Source organism: Malania oleifera, chromosome 1 (assembly GCF_029873635.1).
Source record: "Malania oleifera isolate guangnan ecotype guangnan chromosome 1, ASM2987363v1, whole genome shotgun sequence".
Lineage (NCBI taxonomy): Eukaryota > Viridiplantae > Streptophyta > Magnoliopsida > Santalales > Ximeniaceae > Malania > Malania oleifera.
The window spans coordinates 115108343-115128479 of NC_080417.1; positions in this window are offsets into that span (position 1 = coordinate 115108343).

The window sequence follows — 20137 nt, forward strand, 5'->3', positions numbered from 1 at the left end:
GCAGGCGTCTTGATAATCAAGTAAAGGGAATAAGTTAAGCTATTTAATTTTTAGGAATTTTATCAATTAAAGTATAACATGTGTTTATGGGATTTGAATTTTACATCTATTATATGTTTGTGAAAATTCAGAAATTTTGGGATACAGGAAAGTTTTTGCAAATGATATATATATTATTTTTATATAGTAGGAAAATACAGTTTTACCCGTACAAATTATAGTATAAGAGTTTCATTTAAAATTGTGTGGCATTAGAAATATCATAAATAGTATAGAGATTTAATGCAAAGTGTTAGCTTTGGTGTATTCCCAAGAGGGGGTGAATTGGAATTTTAAAATTTATTCCTAGATTTAGCTAATCTAACAGTAGTATATTTGCAACCTAGGGTCTGTCTATACAGTTCCAAATGTACAGATAAATAAAACGTGTAGAAATTAAATCATGCGCGACATTTACAATATAACATACACGTGCGATAAATAAATTACGAAAAAATAAAATGCACACACGATATGTTATCGAGGTTCAACCAACACTGCCTATGTCCCCGCCTCTAGCTCACAAGCCTGAAGATTCCACTAATGCTCACTTAACAGATGGAGCGGCACCGGTTACAACCAGGTCAAATTAACGCAAGGTTGACCTCAACCTTTACAAATTCTCTTTGCAGGGCAAAGAAGGCCCTAGGTTAAATTCACAGGATTGACCCCAACCTAATCCTTCCGGGCTAGATCAAACCCCCTCAAGCCACGCCTGGAATTACAACAGATGTAAATTTTTGCGTGCACAAAAATGCTTCTTACACAAGCAGATATGTACCACTACGCACAAGTACTAATCAATGCACATCAATAATATAGGAACTATAAGCTCAGTGCTCTATGTGTACAATCAACACTCAGAATAATGACTTTATCTAATCAAGTACAAGAGTGTATTCTAGAACTATCTTTGAAACTATGTATCACTATACCTCAATCACAAGCTTAGGGTTTCAAAAATTACTACCAAGGGTATTCTAAATATTTCTAAACAATACTTTCTCAATATTCAAGCACAAGGAGATATTTAAAAATAAGTTAGTAAAAATATTTTTGCACACACAAAATACAAGCCCAAATGAGTCTTGCAATAACAATGCAAAGACCCACTTAGCCATAGGATTTTCCCACACAAGATTTATTAAATTAAATCAGTGGAAAAACCCTTGCTTAACTCTTAATATGACAATCAAATATCTCAAACAAGATTTTCAAAAGCTCAACCACAAGAGATATTTTTGAAAAACAAGCTTTGTCAAAAATATTTTTTTTCACAATACAAAACAAGCTTTTGAGTCTTGCAATAAGAATGCAAAGACTCACAAGCTTAAGAAAGTTTCCCACAAATGAATTTTTGAATTAAATCACTGGGAAGACCTCTAAACTTACTCTCACTAAAATAAAAAATCAATACACTTATATGAGAGTATAAGGACATAAGAACTATATGGAATAACTCAAGATACTCTTTCTCAAAAGGATTTTGCAATAGAATAATCAATGAAAGAGTATATGGCTTTGAGTATGAAGAATATGGAAGTAGGGAAGATTTTGGCCAATAAAACTTTTAGAGAAATTTTTGCTAATCTAAAACCCTAATCCTCTCTTAATTTTGCAAATGAAAGGCTAAATATAGAAATGGGAAGAATTATAGCCGTTGGGGACATATTGGTCATTTTGGAAAAAGTTTAAGTGAGATTAATAAAAATAACAATGTTTTTATGCTCGATAATTCTAACCAATCTGAGAGCACCAGTCGATCGAACTTAAGGTTTGATTGACTGAGTGTCACAGTTCGGTCAACTGTGGAGAAAGTGAACTGAAAGCTCGGTCATCCGTACATGTATGGTTTAAGGGCGATTGTAACGACTCAAAAAGAAAAATTTTAAAAATTATTATTATTATTAATTAATTAATTATTATTAAGAAAATTAATTAAATTAATAAATTTGAGCATTTTGGATATATATATATATACATGTATATAAAAGTATATATGTAAGTGTATATATATATATATATATAAGTATATATAAAAGTGTAAAGTATAAGGATAAAGGAAAGAAAAAAAAAAAAAGAAAGGAAAGAAAACTTAGTGGCTAAGTTTTCTGAGCAAACAGAAGGAAAGAAAGGAAAAAAAAAGATTCACGCTGCGCAGGAAAGGGAAAAAAAGGAAGAAAAAAAAAATTCTCTCAGCTCACGCACTCCACTTCTCTTCTTTCTACGATTTCGAGGCGAATTCTCACCCAATTGAAAATTTGAAAATACCACTAGACTCCATTCTCCGCCACCAACATATCTACTGAAGTGGATTTGTCATAGGAGTAACGTGAGCATATCTCCTGGGGTAAGCCAAATTCTCATTCTTGTCTCAATTTTTCCTAAATTTTAAGCCAAATGGGCGATCAGACACCACCACGAGAATCTAGGGATGATTCTCTATAAATCTAGCGGAGTGAATTTCTTGTGGGGTCGTTATGGAAATAGTCCCAAAACTAGGATAAATGAGTTATTTAAAAATTAATTGGTATTTAATTATTATAAATTAGAAAATATTAAAATAATATTTTATTGGCGTTAATATGATTGAATCAGGGTTCAGTGAGCGCCGCGGGTATAAGTTTGGGAGCCCTGCAAGCGTGATACAAGGAATTAGGTAAGGGGGAATAAAATTATATCAGTATTTTATCAAGGTGAACCGGTTATTTACGAGCGTATGAAATTTATTATTTATCTATATGATTTTTAGAACCGTCTGAGTACTAGAAAATGATGATTTTGTTTAAGATTTATATTTGGGATAATTGCATATGATATTAAATTCGTGTGACATGGGAACAATTTTTCCTAATAAATTGAATATGAATTACTGTGGTATTTGGGTTTGCATGAGGGGTTGTTTAGAATGGTTATGACATGATGAATGAACTTTTATGTTTGACTCCTGTGTGGAAATATATTGATCTGTTAGGATCCTGTGTGGAAAATGAATTGATCTGTTGGATTCTTGTGTGGAAATGCATTGATGCGTCTGTGTGAACTAACTGGTGTGGTTATTCCTATGCATCTCAACATAACATTGGCATGAGGAGGTTGTTATATTGCCTAGATATAAATCATGATATGACGTTGGCAGGTTGAGGAATTCGTCATATTGTCATTTATATGGGGTAGGACATTGGTAGGTCGAGGAGCTTGTTCTACTGATGTATGACGGGTAGGTCATAGGGATTGGATACTGGTGAATAGTGGTGCCTGTGTGGGCCACGTGTTGCAAAAGCTAGAGTGGTGCCTGTGTGGGCCACGTTATATCCTGTGTGGATAATGGCGCCTGTGTGGGCCATGTTATGTACCCTGTGTGGATAGTGGTGCCTATGTGGGCCACGTGTAGATAAGAAGTACGTAGGTTCCTGTGTGGGCCATGTATTGATATGTACACAGTTGCTCTGTGTGGGTCACGTACTGAGGACATTGGAAGACGAAGTATAAGTTGCGTGATTCTTGTGTGGATGTGTTGTGCGTATGTGAATTTAATTATAGCATAAAAATGATGGTATAACATATTGTGAATGCATGTGTGTGCATGCGATGAGGTAAACATACCACCGAGGGCTTGCTGAGAAAGGCAAGTGCTCTGTTAGGTAGTTTCTTGGTATCAGTGCAAAGGGATGCTACTTGTATGGGCGGGTAGACATCCCGATCCTCGGAAACCTTCACCTTTAAAATAATAAAGATGTGTGTACTGGCGGCGAGGTAATACTTCACCTAAGGGCTTACTGAGTAAGGTGAGTGCTCTAGTAGGTAGTTTTTAGTACCAGAGCAGAGGGAAGCTACTTGTATGGGCGGGTAATCTTCCCTATCCTTGGAGACTTTCGCCTGCATAAAAATTATGTTCTTGTGCATATTGGATGTGTGTATGATATTAGATGTCAGGGATGTTAGTAATGGTATATTTTCTCAGTTGTTGTTGATGTTATATGAGAAGCAGTTTATTTTAAAATATAAATATTAAAACTCAGTTGTCACACACTGTTATAATTTATTCCACCCTTACTGAGAGTGTCTCACCCTAGTGGATTAACAATATTTAGGTTCTTCTGAAGACCGAGTTTAAAGGCCTAGGCTGGGACTGTTTTTGTTGGTTTCTTTTTGGGGTATTCTGAGATACTGATGTATGTATACATATATTTGTACGGGATTATGTTTTAAATACTGGTTGTGGAGATAGATATTTGGATGTTGTAGTATTTGTTTTTGGGTTGTTATATAGAACTCTGGTATTTATTTGAGGTTATTTATTTATGTTCCGCTGCATGCATGTTAATTATGATATCAGATACAGGTGATTGGAACACGTGGCATCCGGGCCCCACTTGGCAGATTTCGAGGCGTCACAGCGATTTTCCAATTCCGTGTGGTTCGGTCAACTAGGTGATTTTGAACTAGATAGTTCGGTCGACCAGGGCGTTGCCCATATATTTATGGTCGGTTGACCGAGGAGTCAAACCATTGACCCAGTGGGAGTTCGGTCGACCAAGCTATGTGAACTTGGCAAGGTTCGGTCGACCGTGATATGGTCAAAACATTGACCTTTGACTGGTTCAGTTGACCGAATGATTTTATACATTTTGATTTGGTCGACCGAACATGCATTTTTAATGCATCTCAGTTCAAATCCCCTTATACAATAACCCTTTTTCATATAAGCACATTTGTTTATGCATGCATGTGGGTCCTAGGGTCATTCTAGGTCTTTTTTAGGACACCGAAAAAATCTGGCGTCGGTCTACCTTCGTGATCCCTAAGGTCTTTCTAAGGTCTTGAGCTTCTAGTCCTACATGCATAATATGCATATTATTACAAACCTTTTCTTAATTAAGATTACTAACCCAAATAGAAATTACAACAAATAAATATCAACTAAGATCTTCATTTTCCTCTGGGTCTCCAAGTGCCATCATATGATATTACCAAGTTAAACCTGCACATTAACTCAGCAGACATTAAATACCTTAGTATTTGTCATAATCAAAATAGGGTATGACCCATAGGGTCAACACAAAGTTTTATACAGCTGTTACAGAACCATGATATTATAACTTTTTCAGAACCATGATTATATACAGCTTTTACAGAACCATGATATACAGTTACTACAGAGCTATGATTTACGGCTATTATATAGAATCATAGTATTACAATTATTATACAAAATCATGGTTATTTCAATTTATATAGAATCATGGTAAAACAGTAATATACATATAAAGTATTATATAGTATCAGAACCCTGAGGGACCAAATCAGATTACAGAGCACGGTACCGTAGTTATTATAGTATAGATAGTGCAACCACACATCTCAGATAGAGTGTGGATTATTCAGTTGATTGTGCCAAGAGGAGAGACAAAGGCTCCCTAGCAGTCAGGTCCACGTTGAGGAGGTCAATCGTACTACAGAGGTTATAGTTTGACTTAACCTAGTAGGCTAGCCAGAGTTAAGTCCCGCCCACGGGTCGCACAACCCGAGCATGTGGGGTTAATTCATGAATACAGTTATCCATCCAGGGAAGCTTTCACAATTATATAGATAAATGTATATAATTTTACAGAGAAAAGGAACTATCTATTATAGGTAAAAGTATGTTTAAATAGAAAGCTTATTTTAAAAGGCATAGGTGTGAGTTATGATATGTTTTAACATTCAAATGTTATCACAGTTACTATAAAGACCCGAAATTTTAAAATGATTGAAATAAAAAAAAAGATAAAATAAAAAATAAATAAATAAAAGGAATGGCGTGGAAAAAAGAAAAAGAAAATTTAAAAAAACTAAAGAAATTAAATTAAATTAAGATAAATTAAATAATTAAATAATTAGTAATTAAATTAAATATTATTACATTGGATTAAAAAAAAAACTAAAAACTAACTGAAATAAGATATGTATACATACATATATATATATACATATGTGAACTTAAAGAAAGAAGAAGAAGTCAAAAGGTTCACACCCCCCCCCCTCTGTGAAATTTTCTTCCGCCTTCAGCTCGCTCCGTCTTCGTCTCTCTCTCTCTCTCTCTCTCTCTCTCTCTCTCTCTCTCTCTCTCTCTCTCAATTTCTCGGCGGATTTGCAGCGGATCTGGAAACAGAAGGTGCCATTAGATTTCTGGCTCCGCCACCGACATTTCTACTGGAGTAGATTTGTCATGGGAACGGCTTAGGCACTGCTCCTGGGGAAAGGTAATTTTTCCCCATTTTTTCCATTTTGCTATTAATATGCGGTTAAATCAACGATCGGGTACCACCACGTGGTCCTAATCACGATCGTTGTCATTTTGGCATAGGTAAACTTCCAATTGGGGTTTTCTAAACCCTACTCTAAAGCGAGAGTGAGATTTCAAAAATTTGGCAAATTGGGTATATTTGCGGATATTGCTATTTATTTGGGAATTATGGCCTTAGGAAATATTTAAATAGTATTTTATTCAGAAATAATTTATTGAAACTAAAATTTTTAATTTCGGGGTCCAAGTGAGCGTCGCAGGCATCTTTTTGGGGTCCCTCTTGGCGTAGTTCAAGAAACCAGGTAAGGGGAAAAATATATATTAAACCAGAATTTTTATGAATTTAATGAAAAATGAATTGTGTTATATTTACGTGTATATGTCTCAGTATGAGTTTAAAATGCCAATCATTTAAATTATGTTTTTTCCAGTTTAGGGCTGTTTATTAGGTACGTATATGCGAAAATGAACTGATGAAAGTGGAAAAATATTTTCAGGATAATTATGTAAGAAATGAAAGGTATTTTTAGTATATAAACGTTAAATGTTGGTTGACTTATTTACAGGTAATGTATGAATTTTACTGTTAAATTGTGTGGCATGAGAATCTGTGCAAATTATATGTTAAATGTATAAGATGCAGGCTAAGTAAGTAAAGTAATGAGAATAAAATATGATATGAACAATGTTGCCTGTGTATGTTAAATGCAACCATGTAAAGGTACGACAGCTAAAAACCGGGTTAGCAGATTCTAGCGCATTTCTATGTGGACTAACTGTAGCAGATTCTAGCGCTTTTCTATGTGGGCTAATTGATGACGACTAAAGAATGACTGTAGCACAAAGGAATGAAATGAAAATGTTATGAAATGAAATGACAAGGAATGACAATGCAATGAAATGAAATGTGAAATGTGAATGATACAAATGGGAAAGACTCACTTAAAGTGAAACACAAGGAAATGTTAAGTCATGAACATGAAAGAATGTGAATGATTGAATAACGATGGAAAGAATGATGTATTATGATATTAGAAGTATTTATGTATGTAGAACATGTTACGTTTGGGCGGGGTGCACTCTTCGCCTGAGGGTTTGCTGAGTAAGGCGAGTGCACTAGTAGCTTCAGATGTGGCGGTAGCTGCATAACGCACTAGGGCAGAGGGAACCTACTTGTATGGGCGGGTAGAATTCCCTATCCTTAGGGCCTTTGCCGGTAAACTATTGTTGAATGCGTGAGTACGAGATCAAGTTAACACTTGAGGGCTTACTGAGTAAGGTGAGTGCTCTGGTATGCTTCAGTAGTGACCTTCGGGTTACCTAAGTATCATAGCAGAGGGGTGCTACTTGTATGGGCGGGTAATCACCCCTATCCTTGGGTAATCTCGTGGGTAAACATTTGCATATGATTGTTAGGTTCAGAAAATGACTTTCAGTATTATGTTAATGATTTGCAAATATTATAAAATGATATGTATGATCTCGTGATGGCCACACACTGAGTTTAATATATTGTTTCTTCCCTTACTAAGATGTGTCTCACCCGAATATAAATGTATATCTTTTTCAGGATTTCCTCAAGATCGAGCTTAGAGAGCTCGGGGTTTTTATAGCATTATTGGGAAATAGAAAAAGAAAAGGGTATATTTCTATGTTAATTTTGATATATATATGTTATGTTTTATGTTTTGTATTTTAAGTCTTCTAAATATTATGAAAGGTTGTGAAACATACTGGTATTGTGAATACTGAATAATCTTTGGAGATATGTATATATTTGAATACAGGTGGATGGTTAATTTATTATGGTTGGTAGATGGATTTAGAAAACTCTGGCATTATATAATTAGGAGATTATATTTATGTTTTCCGTTGCGTATATGCTGATTATGGATTATTAGGTATAACGCACCGGCCCCAGGTTTAAGGGTTCGGGGCGTTACAGTTACAGTCGAATTAATAATTATGTTATTCAAGTAAAACTCATTTGTCACACACTGGTTGTAATTTATTCTATCTTACTGAGAGGTGTCTCACCCCAGAATTCTAAACATTTCAGGTGATCCAGATAGATGCGCAGAGTGAGTTCCGAGATATAAGGGACTTTAGTATTGCCCTAGCTGCAGGGTAAGTTTTTGAGTTGGGAGTTGTATTTTTGGGTATACCCTAGGACATTGGGTTACTTTTGGAAGATGTATGTGTATACTTTGGGAAATAATGAAACTCTAGTATTGTAAATAAGGTTAAAGTGTTTTTATGTTTTTCCGCTGCATAGGTGATATGTTTGTGAATAGGTATCCTCGGTACCACTTGAGATCCGAGATGTTATAATGGATATTGTTATATGTATCAGAGTAACATTATATTGTTGCAGGATGTTTGCCTAACATGGCTTTTGAATCTCGTTTTGATGATAACATATAAAGGTTGATTTAACATGTTGTGTTTAAGTGATGATATTTCAAGAAAGCTTGAATGACAAAGTTCAAAAGATCAAAAGAAATGCAAGTTCAAGATCATAAGTATCATAAAGTCATACTCCATCAACAATGTGATCAAAGAAATCTCAAATGGACCAAAATGTTCAAAGCATATGGAAGCTTAAAGAAGACTCAAGCTAAAGTCTAAGAGGATTCAAAGAAAAGACTTATATGAAGACTTCAAGCTTAGAGTGTTTAAGGCTTTAGGAAAAATTATGTTAGTACTTCATACTAAATATCATTTTGAAATGATTTGAAGCTCATTAGGGGTTGTCATGAATTTAGAGACCTTATTTTAAAAGCCAAAAAAAATGATTTTCAAAGTAACAAAGCAAGATGGCTAAGTCTTTTTGAAAAATAACTAGAAAATCAGAATTTATATCTGTTCAGGTGATTGAAGAATAAACCTCAGGCGCCTGAATATTTTCTTGAGCAATTTATGAAGAGGCAGTGTAAGCTCTGACGAATGACCCTAGTGACCTCAGGTGCCCGACCTTGTTTCCAATTGAAAATTACACAGTTTTTTGAAACCTTACGTGACTGACCCCGAGACCTCAAGCGCCTAAACACTGTTAACGACTATATTTTTTTAAAATTTTAAAATTTAAATTTATGTTTCTTATGCCCCAAATTTCGTATAAAGTAACTTGGGCAATACGAATTAAACCTTTTTGAACCTACAAATACATGATTTCTCTAATCAAATCAACACCAAGCATTGAAAATATACTCTCAAGACAAAATTGCTCTTGCTCTCTCAAAGCTCTCTTGCTTGCATCTTCATGTTGAAAATTGCTGAGGTTATCTGATTCTCTGATCAATCTTCTATGAGCTAAAACCTCTGATTTACTGATTCACATCAAGAGAAGTATTCCGGTGAATTAATTCTTGAGCTTCAATTCAATTTCTTTTGATATTTATTTTAAAGTATATTAGTACTTTCAATTGTACTAACCAGCTCTATTTGAGAGCATCTCTTTGTACAAAAGAAATGCTTTCTTGTTTCTTGTTTCTTTGACGGTTCAGGCCATTGGATCATTATACCGAGCATTGGGTATTGCTTGAAGAGGGGGCTCCACCCTAAAGTATGCTAGTTAATCTTTTGTGGAAATCTTAAAGGGAGTACATTGATAAATCGTTTGCGGTAATCTTGATTAAAAGAAGCTCACAAATATTCATTCATACAGGGCTATAAACTAAGATTTTGTAAACGCTGAGATAAGGAAGTGTTGCAGCTCTCACAAATTGGTTAAGTATTGTGTGATTGGTTGATTGGTAGTTAAAATTAAAGGTATTTGGTTTGTAATTGATATTGTGTTTGGATTGTGGTTGATTTAAAATCAAAACATTCTTGTGTGTTTGCTAAGTATACAAAAGATTGTGAATTTATTAAAAAGACTTAAAAGAATTTTATAAACCCAATTCACCCCACCTCTTGGGACTACACCTTAACTTTCAATTGGTATCAAAGCTAAGTCATAGAAAATCTTAAATAGAAGCTATATAAATGTCTAAATGGCACACCTAGGTGTATCCCTTTTTGCTGAAGGCCAATCCTCAACTAGACCGATTATTTTTTGTGATTTAAACTATACGTTTTGGAAACAAAGAATGAGAATATATATTCACATCATGGATTGGAAAGCATGGAAAGTTGTCACACATGGTGACTACATTCCTACAAAATTAGTAGATGGAAAAGAAGTTCCTAAAGAAGAAAGAGACTTGACCGATAATGACTACAAAATGATGCAAGTAAACTCAAGTACCATGAATGCACTATATTGTGCTTTTGACGTAAATGAGTTTAATAGGGTTATGACATCTAAGTTAGCCAAAGAAATTTGGGACAAGTTAGAAGTAACCTATGAAGGAACTATAGATGTTAGAGATAATAGAATTGACATGCTCACTAGCAAGGCCTTTAAGATGAATCCGGAAGAAACTATCACTAGCATGTATACTAGGTTTACTCACATAATAAATTCTTTAAATGCTTTAGGGAAAAATTATTCAACATATGAAATGATTAGAAAATTCCTTAGAGGTATTCCTCTAATACAGGAACCTAAGGCCACAGCAATAACGGAAGGTAGAAACCTGAAAAATACCTCCCTTGATGACTTAATCGGATGTCTTCTCACATATGAGATGGAAATGAATCAAAGAAATTTAGAGAACAATAATAAAAACAAGAAATCTATAGGCCTTAAGGCTAGGAAAGAAGATTCTAGTGATGAGGATGAAGACAATGAATTAGATGATGAAGAACTAGCCTTCATCACTAAAAGACTTGGAAAATTTTTCAGAAAGAATAAGAAATTCCCTAGGAAATTTAAAGGATCAAAAACCAACAAATGAGAAACAAACACAAAAGAAACTAAGAATGAACCACCTACGTGTTATAATTGTAAGAAGGTCGGACACATTAAACCTGATTGTGCACAGATGAAGAAAGATAAGAAGAAGAAAAAGAAGGCAATGAAAGCTACGTGGGACAATACAAGCTCAAACGAATCGGAGAATGAATCAAGTGAACAAGAAGTTGCCAATATGTGCTTTATGGCACACAATGCTGAGGTAAACTCTTATTATAGTTCATCAGAAGAATCTAGTGGAGGGTCTAGTAATGATTCATGTGATAGCATGCCTTCATACAAGGAAATCCAAGCTGAATTATTCACCTTACACAATAGGTTCATTAAAGTGTCTAAAAGGAACATAGCTTTGAAAGAACAAAATGAAAATCTTAAGAATCAACTAGAAAGTTCTAAAAGAGCTGAAAAAGAAAAGGAATCACGTATTAATGATCTAATGAAGAAAATCAACAACATGTCTCAAGAGTTGGTAAAACTACAAGTAAATGATGAAAGTAAGAAAGACTTAGAAATAAGTGAACTTAAAAGTAAAATTGAAGATAAAGACAAGATCATTTATAATTTTACTTGAGGAAAAGAAAATTTTGAAAAGATGGTTGGACAACAAAGGATGATTAGTAACAAAGAAGGAATTGGTTACAATGGAATTGAAAACAAAAGGAAGAAGAGCTTATTTATGGGATACTTTGTAAAAGATACTATTCAAGTACATCCTCTACAAATATACATGAAAACACTACTTGCTACTTATGTAGGAATAAGGGACACATAAAGTTTAATTATCCACTTAAAAAGAAGTATGTTAAAATAAAGAATGAATGGAAAGTAAATACTAAAACTAGGTATGATTTAAAAAGAATTAAGAAGGTTTGAGTTCCAAAAGTAACACCGTGAATCCTTCCTTGTAGGTATGCTTTAGGACTATCTATAAATTGTGTTTTTAAGTGCAGGTAGCTGAAATTGAGATTGGGAAGACCTTTTAATTTAATAAAGTACATTGGTTAATATTTTGCACAAACCTTAAAGGGAGTACGTTGATTAATTGTTTGTGGAAATCTTGATTAAAAGAAGCTCACAAATATTCATTCATACAGGACTATAAACTAAGATTTTGCAAACGCCGAGACAAGGAAGTGCTGCAGCGCTCACAAATTGGTTAAGTATTGTGTGATTGGTTGATTGGTAGTTATTATTAAAGGTATTTGGTTTGTGATTGATATTGTGTTTGGATTGTGGTTGACTTAAAATCAAAACATTCTTGTGTATTTGCTAAGTATACAAAAGATTGTGAATTTGTTAAAAAGACTTAAAAGAGTTTTATAAACCCAATTCACCCCCCTCTTGGGACTACACCTTAACTTTCATAAGATATATATATATATATATATATATATATATATAGACACACACATATATATAATAGCAATAATTTTGGGGTCATTACAAGTTTGGTATCAGAGCCTAGGTTGCTAGGTTCTATAGACTTTAGTATACAACGGAAAACAATACCAGAGTATAGGAATGGATTTTGATAAGGATAGGTAGAGGATGGACTTGGATTTCGGTAAAGTCAATGTGAGGGATTAATATAAGAATTTAGGGTTTTGTCTCACAGTTTGGAGGCAAAAACTTCAGGGTGGTTTTTGTTTTTTTTTGTTTTTTTCTGGGGTGGCGATTTCAGGAAAGCTATGGTAAACTATCGTCGATTTTGTTTCTGAATGATAAGATTGAGCCTTAAATTAGTGGATAGGTGGTATAAAGATATGTTATGATTCTTAGTTAGATTAATGTAAGAAGTGTATTATAAAGTTAGGATTCTCAGATTATTCTCGTGTTATTGTAGGATGGACCCCAGAAATAGCAATGCACACGTTGATGGTAGTAGTGATGCTGGGCCTTCCAATATGGGACATAGTAACTCTGACTAGGTGTTGCGCAGTGTAGCACAACAAGTTATGGCAGAAATCGCTCGGAATATCAGAGAACTGGGCTGCCCACTAACTGATCAGAGTTGTATGATCCAACAGTTCATTGACATGAATCCTCCAGCGTTCTCAAGGGGAGACGACCCTGTAGTTGCCGAAAATTGGATGCAAGAAATTGAGAAAACACTAACGGTGCTGCACTGCATTGATGATCAGAGGGTCCTCTATGCCACATATAAGTTGACGGGTGAGGCTGAGAGATGGTGGACAACTGTGAAGTTTTTAGAGGAATAGAGACCCGTACTAGTAGCCATAACATAGAGCCAATTCAAGGAGGTTTTCTTCGACCGATATTTCCCTGCCACTGTTAGAGAAGCTCAGGTAAAGGAATTATTGAATTTGGCGTAGGGGCATTTTACGGTCCAGCAATACGTGGCGAAGTTTATTAAGCTGTCGCGCTTTGCCCCATATATTGTTCCCAAACGAGGCTAAGAAGGTGAGGAAGTTCGAGAGGGGTTTGAGGCAAGAAATCTATGAATGGGAGACAGTTCTGATGGAACAGGACTTTTTCAGAATTGGTCGACAGAGCCACTATAGTAGAGGCGAGCAGGCAAAGGGGTACTAGGATACCAAGCCAAAGAAGGAGGCCTACGCCTCCTGGGTTTCAGGCAGGTACTAGCCAAGGCCCATAAAGGGGAGATTGGTACAGCAGAGGTCAGAGGCAAGTGATGGGAAACCGTGGAAATTAGTGTGAGCAGACTAGTCCTATTTGCCGTAGTTGTGGTAGGAGGCATATGGGAGAATGTCATGCAGGAGAAAATAACTATTATCGGTGTGGGAGATCAAGACACATCGCACGGGCATGTCATGGGCCATTGATCAACACACCAGCTCCAAGACTATTTCGGCAAAATAACCAGGCGCCTCGAGGTGGCTAGCAGAGGAATACAGCCCCGGTGAGGGTCTATGTGATGACACTGGGAGATGTTGAGGCTACAGACAATGTGGTGACAGGTACCATTAATATGCTTTCAATTAAAGTTATTGTTTTATTTGACTCAAGGGCCATACATTCTTTCGTGTCTAAGGGGTATGTCAAATTATGTGGGGTAGAAACTCAGTTGTTAGATACTGAGTTGTTAGTAGATACACCGATAGGGTCAGTAGTGAGGTGTCGGAAGGTGCTCAGAGGCTATCCAGTAGATATTAAGGAAAGAGTATCACCAATTGATCTTTTGGTATTAAATATGCAGGGGTTTGATATTATTTTGGGTATGGACAGACTAGCAGCTAACTATGCCAGTATTGATTGTCATCAGAAAGAGGTGATATTTAGGCCTCGTGGAGAGCAAGAATTCAAATTCGTGGGGTCGTTACTAACACTACTCACGATGAAAAGTGTGAAGTGAGAATGGCCCGTTGAATGTGAGCAGAGTTTTTAAGAGTTGCATGTCCTAGTCTTCTATGCCAAAGCCAACTGGCTTCATTCATGGCAATTAAGCATGTAACTTCTTGAGAAATTAAATTTTTGAAGTTGATACAATATACATTATTAACTCTATAAGCATTGAATAAAACTTCATGTTTTCCTAGATTTTCAACTATGCATTTATCTTGTTTAAAGATTATGTCAAACCTTTTATCACTTAGTTGACTTATGCTTAAAAGATTATGTTTTAAACCATCTACTAACAAAACATCATCAATGGTTAAAGAAGGTTTTTTGCCTATTTTTCTAATTTCAATGATTTTACCTTTAGCGTTGTCGCTGAAGGTGACATACCCTCCATCTTTTTGTATTAGGGTGATGAATTTTGTTTTATCCCCGGTCATGTGCCTTGAACACCCGCTGTCCAAATACCACTTGTCCTTTGATGAAGTGGTCCTAAAGCATACCTACAAGAAGGGTTCAATGTGTTATTTTTAGGTACCCTAACCTTCTTAGGTCTTTTTATTTTAGATTTATTATCTTTGACTTTCGATACTTTCTTGACTTTAACATTTTTTTCTTTTAAATGGGCATTCAAATTTTACATGTCCCTTTTTCTTATACAAGAAGCACATTGTGTGTTCATAGATATTTGGGGAAGATGTACTTTCATAATACTTTGATTCCTTTACAAAGTATCTCATATAGAGATTCTTTTTCTTTTTGTTCTCAATTCCATTATATCCAATTCCTTCTTTGTCTAATGACATTCTTTGGGTTCCAATTAACTTTTCAAAGTTCTCTTTTCCTTTTGTAAAATTGTAGATGATTTTATCCTTATCCTCAATTTTACTTTTAAGATCTTTTATTTCTATCTTTTTCTTGCTTTCACCATTTACTTGAATTTTTACTAACTCTTGAGACATCTCATTTATTTTCTTCATAAGATCATCAATATGTGTGTTTTTTTTCTTTTTGGGCAGATATTGAGGTTTCTAGTTGATTTTTGAGTGTTTCATTTTGTTCTTTCAAAGCTATATTTATTTTAGTTACTTTTATGAATATATTGTGTAAGGCAAATAATTCAGCCTTGATTTCTTTGTAAGAAGAAATACTATCACATGAATCACTACATGACTCATCACTGGATTCTTTAGATGAACTATAGTAGGAGTTTAACTTAGCAATGTGAGCCATGAAACATATGTTTGTCATTTCTTGGTCACTTGATTTGTTCTCTGATTCACTTGAGCTTGTATAATCCCATGTAGCTTTCATTGCCTTCTTTTTCTTTTTCTTGTCTTTCTTTAGCTGTGGACAATCAGGTTTAATATGTTCAACCTTTTTACATTTATAACAAGTAGGAGGTTCATTTTTGGTTTCCTTTTTATTTGTTTCTCCTTTATCAACTTTTGATCCTTTAAACTTCTAAGGGAACTTCTTTTTCTTTTTGAAAAACTTTCCAAGTATTCTAGTAATGAAAGCTAGTTCCGTGATTGTTGTGGCCTTAGGTTCCCAAATTGGAGGAAGTCCTCTAAGGATTTTCTAAATCATTTCATAAGTTGAGTAATTTTTCTCTAAAGCATTTAAGGAGTTTATTATATGAGTAAACCTAGTATACATACAAGTGATATTTTCATCCGGATTCATCCTAAATGCCTTATACTCGTTTGTGAGCATGTCAATTCTACTATATCTAACATCAATGGTTCCTTCATAGGTTATCTCTAGTTTGTACCATATTTCTTTGGCTGATTTACATGTCATGACCCTATTAAACTCATTTACGTCCAAAGCACAATATAGTGCATTCATTGCACTTAAGTTTTCTTGCAGCATTTTAAAATCATTGTCAGTCATCTCTTTTTCTTCTTTAGGCACTTCTTTGCCGTCAACAATTTTAGTAGGGATGTGGTCACCATATGTGACGACTTTCCATACTTTCCAATCCATGGTTTGTAAATAGATTCTCATTCTTTGTTTCCAAAAGATGGACTTTATACCGCAGAAAATAGAAGGTCTAGTTGAGGATTGACCCTCAGCAAAACAAGATACACCTAAGTGTGCCATAGAGATCTTTATGTAGTTTCTAGGTTAAGATTTACTACAACCCCGCTCTGATACCAATTGAAAATGAAGGTGTACTCCTAAGAGAGGGGTGAATTGGGATTATAAAAATTTCTTTAAAACCTCTTTTATTCATTCTTTCTCAATTCTTTTTAATTTTGGCAATCACAAGTTCAGCTGAGAATTAATTCAATTATAGGTCTTTATGAATGAGAATACTAAATTTAATACTTTGTAGATTTTCCAAGACTTATTTCAGCACTTTAAATCAATACCCAATAAACCAATTCAATCAACCAAGATTAGCTTTACAATATGAAACAATAAATTAATTCCAGCAATGCTTCCAAGATTCAACTTTTGAATATGACAACCCACTCAACAAATTAAGCTGGATTTCAAAATGAAAAGAAATAAAGAATTCAACCAAGCTTCCAAAACTCAGAATTTAAATAAACTGCTTTCAATATTAATGAGTCTTGGGTGTTAATCAATCAACGCATTCCCTTACGGTTTCCGCAATATGTATTGATAAACCAACGTGCTCCCTTTTGGTTTCCACAATTCTCAAAAGCAAATTAATTTTCAGAAATTTGATATCCAATCCACATAGTTGATATATGTGCAGAAAATTAAATAGAGTAGAGAAGAGAGTGACATCGAGAGTTTATGAGGTTTGGCTATCCCCGCTTACATCCTTGCCTTAGGCAACACACCTAAAGATTCCACTATACCACTCTTTAACGGGTGGAGCAAACCTTTACAACACTCCTTCAATAGGATAGAGCCCTCATCTCCAAGAGATACCCCACGCTCGTTACAATGATTCAACAATCCTGAACCGTCAACAAAACAACAAGAGAATTCGGTGGACAAAGACACTCTCAACAAGAGCTTGATTAGTATAAGTTTAAAGCACAATTATATACTTCAAATAAAAATATCAAATATAGAGTGCTTGAAGCTTTAGATATTTATCACCATAATCTTCTTCTTTTGATTGAAAGAATCAGAATTTGTGCGCAAAGATTGGTGAGAAAATCTCAGTAAGACTCAGTAGAAAACTTCTGCAAGTATGTGAGGAAGAGAGCTTTTGAAGATTGTAAGCAATAAGGCTTGAGGACTGATTTTAATTCTTGATGTATGAAATACTTTGCCTTGGGGGGTATTTATAGAGTGTAGAGAGTGTATTTTATGTTCCCCTAGTGACTTGAAGTGTTTCCCAAGTTTTCATAACATTTAGAATTTCAAAAATTCAATTTTGGAAACTTCCCGTTATTTTAAAAATTTGAATTTTGAAGGGTCAGTCGACTGGACTCAGGAGGTCAGTCATCTGAGCATTTAAAAAAAAGTGAAATTTCAAAGTTAGTATAGGGTTAGTTGACTGGGTTCGCCACGGTCAGTCAATTGGGCCTTTACTGTCTGCCCAAATTTGTTCTATATAAAGTTCAGTTGTGTAACAACCTGCCTAGTTTACCATTTTTTTTTCCATAATAATATCCAATATAACATTCTTGACAAATCATAAACAACCTGGACCCATGGGTACCAGGGATATACCTGAAATACAACAAGAATACCTAAGCAGCAGGAAATGTAAAATCATATACATATCAGATTATCAAAACAACACCAGAGTTTTACAACAACTATCATATACATACACGTATCCCAAAATATACAAAAGTGGTCAAGGGTCACCACCCAAAATCTGTCAGATCCTAGCACAATGACTTACCCTTTAAATAGTGTAGAACAGTTGAACCCTAACGCTGCGGAGCTCTATCCGCTCTTCTATCTGAGGCTCCTAAAATATTTATATAGCTGGGGTGAGACACCTCTCAGTAAGGAAAATAAACTAATATCAGTGTGTGGCAACATGAGTATTTTTGTGTTATACATAGAACAGTACAAAAATCATACTTGATAAAACTATTTGTATCATATCTAGGAAAAACATATTTGATCATAACATGATATAACATACTGAATTTCTATACATATAAATCATCTCATATAACTGTACATGAAAAACACCCTGGATGGATAGCTGGCTGGTGTCATGTCTTACCCCTACATAACTGGGTTGTGCGGCTCGAAGGCGGGACCTAGCAATGGCTGGCCAACCATGCTAAATCAACATAAGTCTGTAAGTATGATGGGTCTGCCCCTCTTGGTCCGGACATCAGAGGGACACCTGCACTACAATAAACCACATCGACTGTAGATCTCCCACTGTCCCTTACGGCAAGCAGTAGCACTAACATATACATGATCGTGATCATATAGTTACGATACAGTGCTTTGTGAAAGCCTAAACCAAACCAACAAGGTTCTGATAACATATAATATATTTCCAAAGGGTGATACATAGCTATTTCATAATAATATCTGTCATGTTAATATCTTCATAAAACTTTGCATAACATATCATATAAAATTTCACGGCCCTTACGCTGGCATTTTTGTATCTTGTAAATCACGACCCTTATGCCGGTATAGCATATCATAAAAACCTTCGACCATTATGCCAGTTTTTAATATAAATCCTCGGCCCTTATGCCGACATATCATATGAAATCCCCGGCCCTTAGGCCAACATATCATATGAATTTTTTAGTTTGAAAAATCCTTGTATCATTTTAATATTTCCCTCAAAACAGTAATAACATACTTGTTTTGTAAACATAATATTTCATCATCATAATTTCCATGGTAAATAATACTCATGCCACACAAAAGGGGTAATACTCAGATTATAAAACTTGTTCTAATATCATATTTTTGATATTATACGTGAAAACCACATTTCTGATCAACAACATAATTTCCAACATAATTCTACAATATACATATTTAACTAAAATTAAATGCTATAAAATAGTAAATACATTTTCATAAGAAACCTGACTTAGTTTATCCCCTTACCTGACTACTAGAAAACCCCTAAAATGACTAGTCCTGCACCCGCAAGATTCCCCGTACAACACCTTAAAAACAACATTGCCCCGAACAAAACTTCAGTATTTCTTCGAGTGCTACCTATTCTACAACTGTAAGGAAAGCCAAATGCTCAACATAAAGCCTTACCCTAAACTTGGGACGGAGTCCAAGTTAGCCCCACCAACGATCTACTCTAGCAGACTTGAAGAAAACTTCCCCAGGAGTAGCGTAGCGGCTTCGGATCGTCGATCCGGCGAAGAATGAACCCAAAATCTTAGAGAGAAAGCAGAGGGGACGACATGAGAGAGAGAAAATCAAATTTGGTTGAAAACTCTGCACTGAATCTAAGTTTAGGGCTGTTTATACACCTGCCCTTGTAGATGAGCCACGTCACTTCGTCGACAAGGACATGAAGGGAGTTTGTTGACGAATTCTTACTCCTCGTTCGACAAAATTTAGAACTGAAAATAGCCTCTCGATAACTTCTCATCGATAAGACACGTGTCCTCATCGACGATCCCATTAAGTGTGTTCGTTGACAAACGTGCTGCGTTCGTCAACGAGACTCCTGTTGAATTCAAAATACA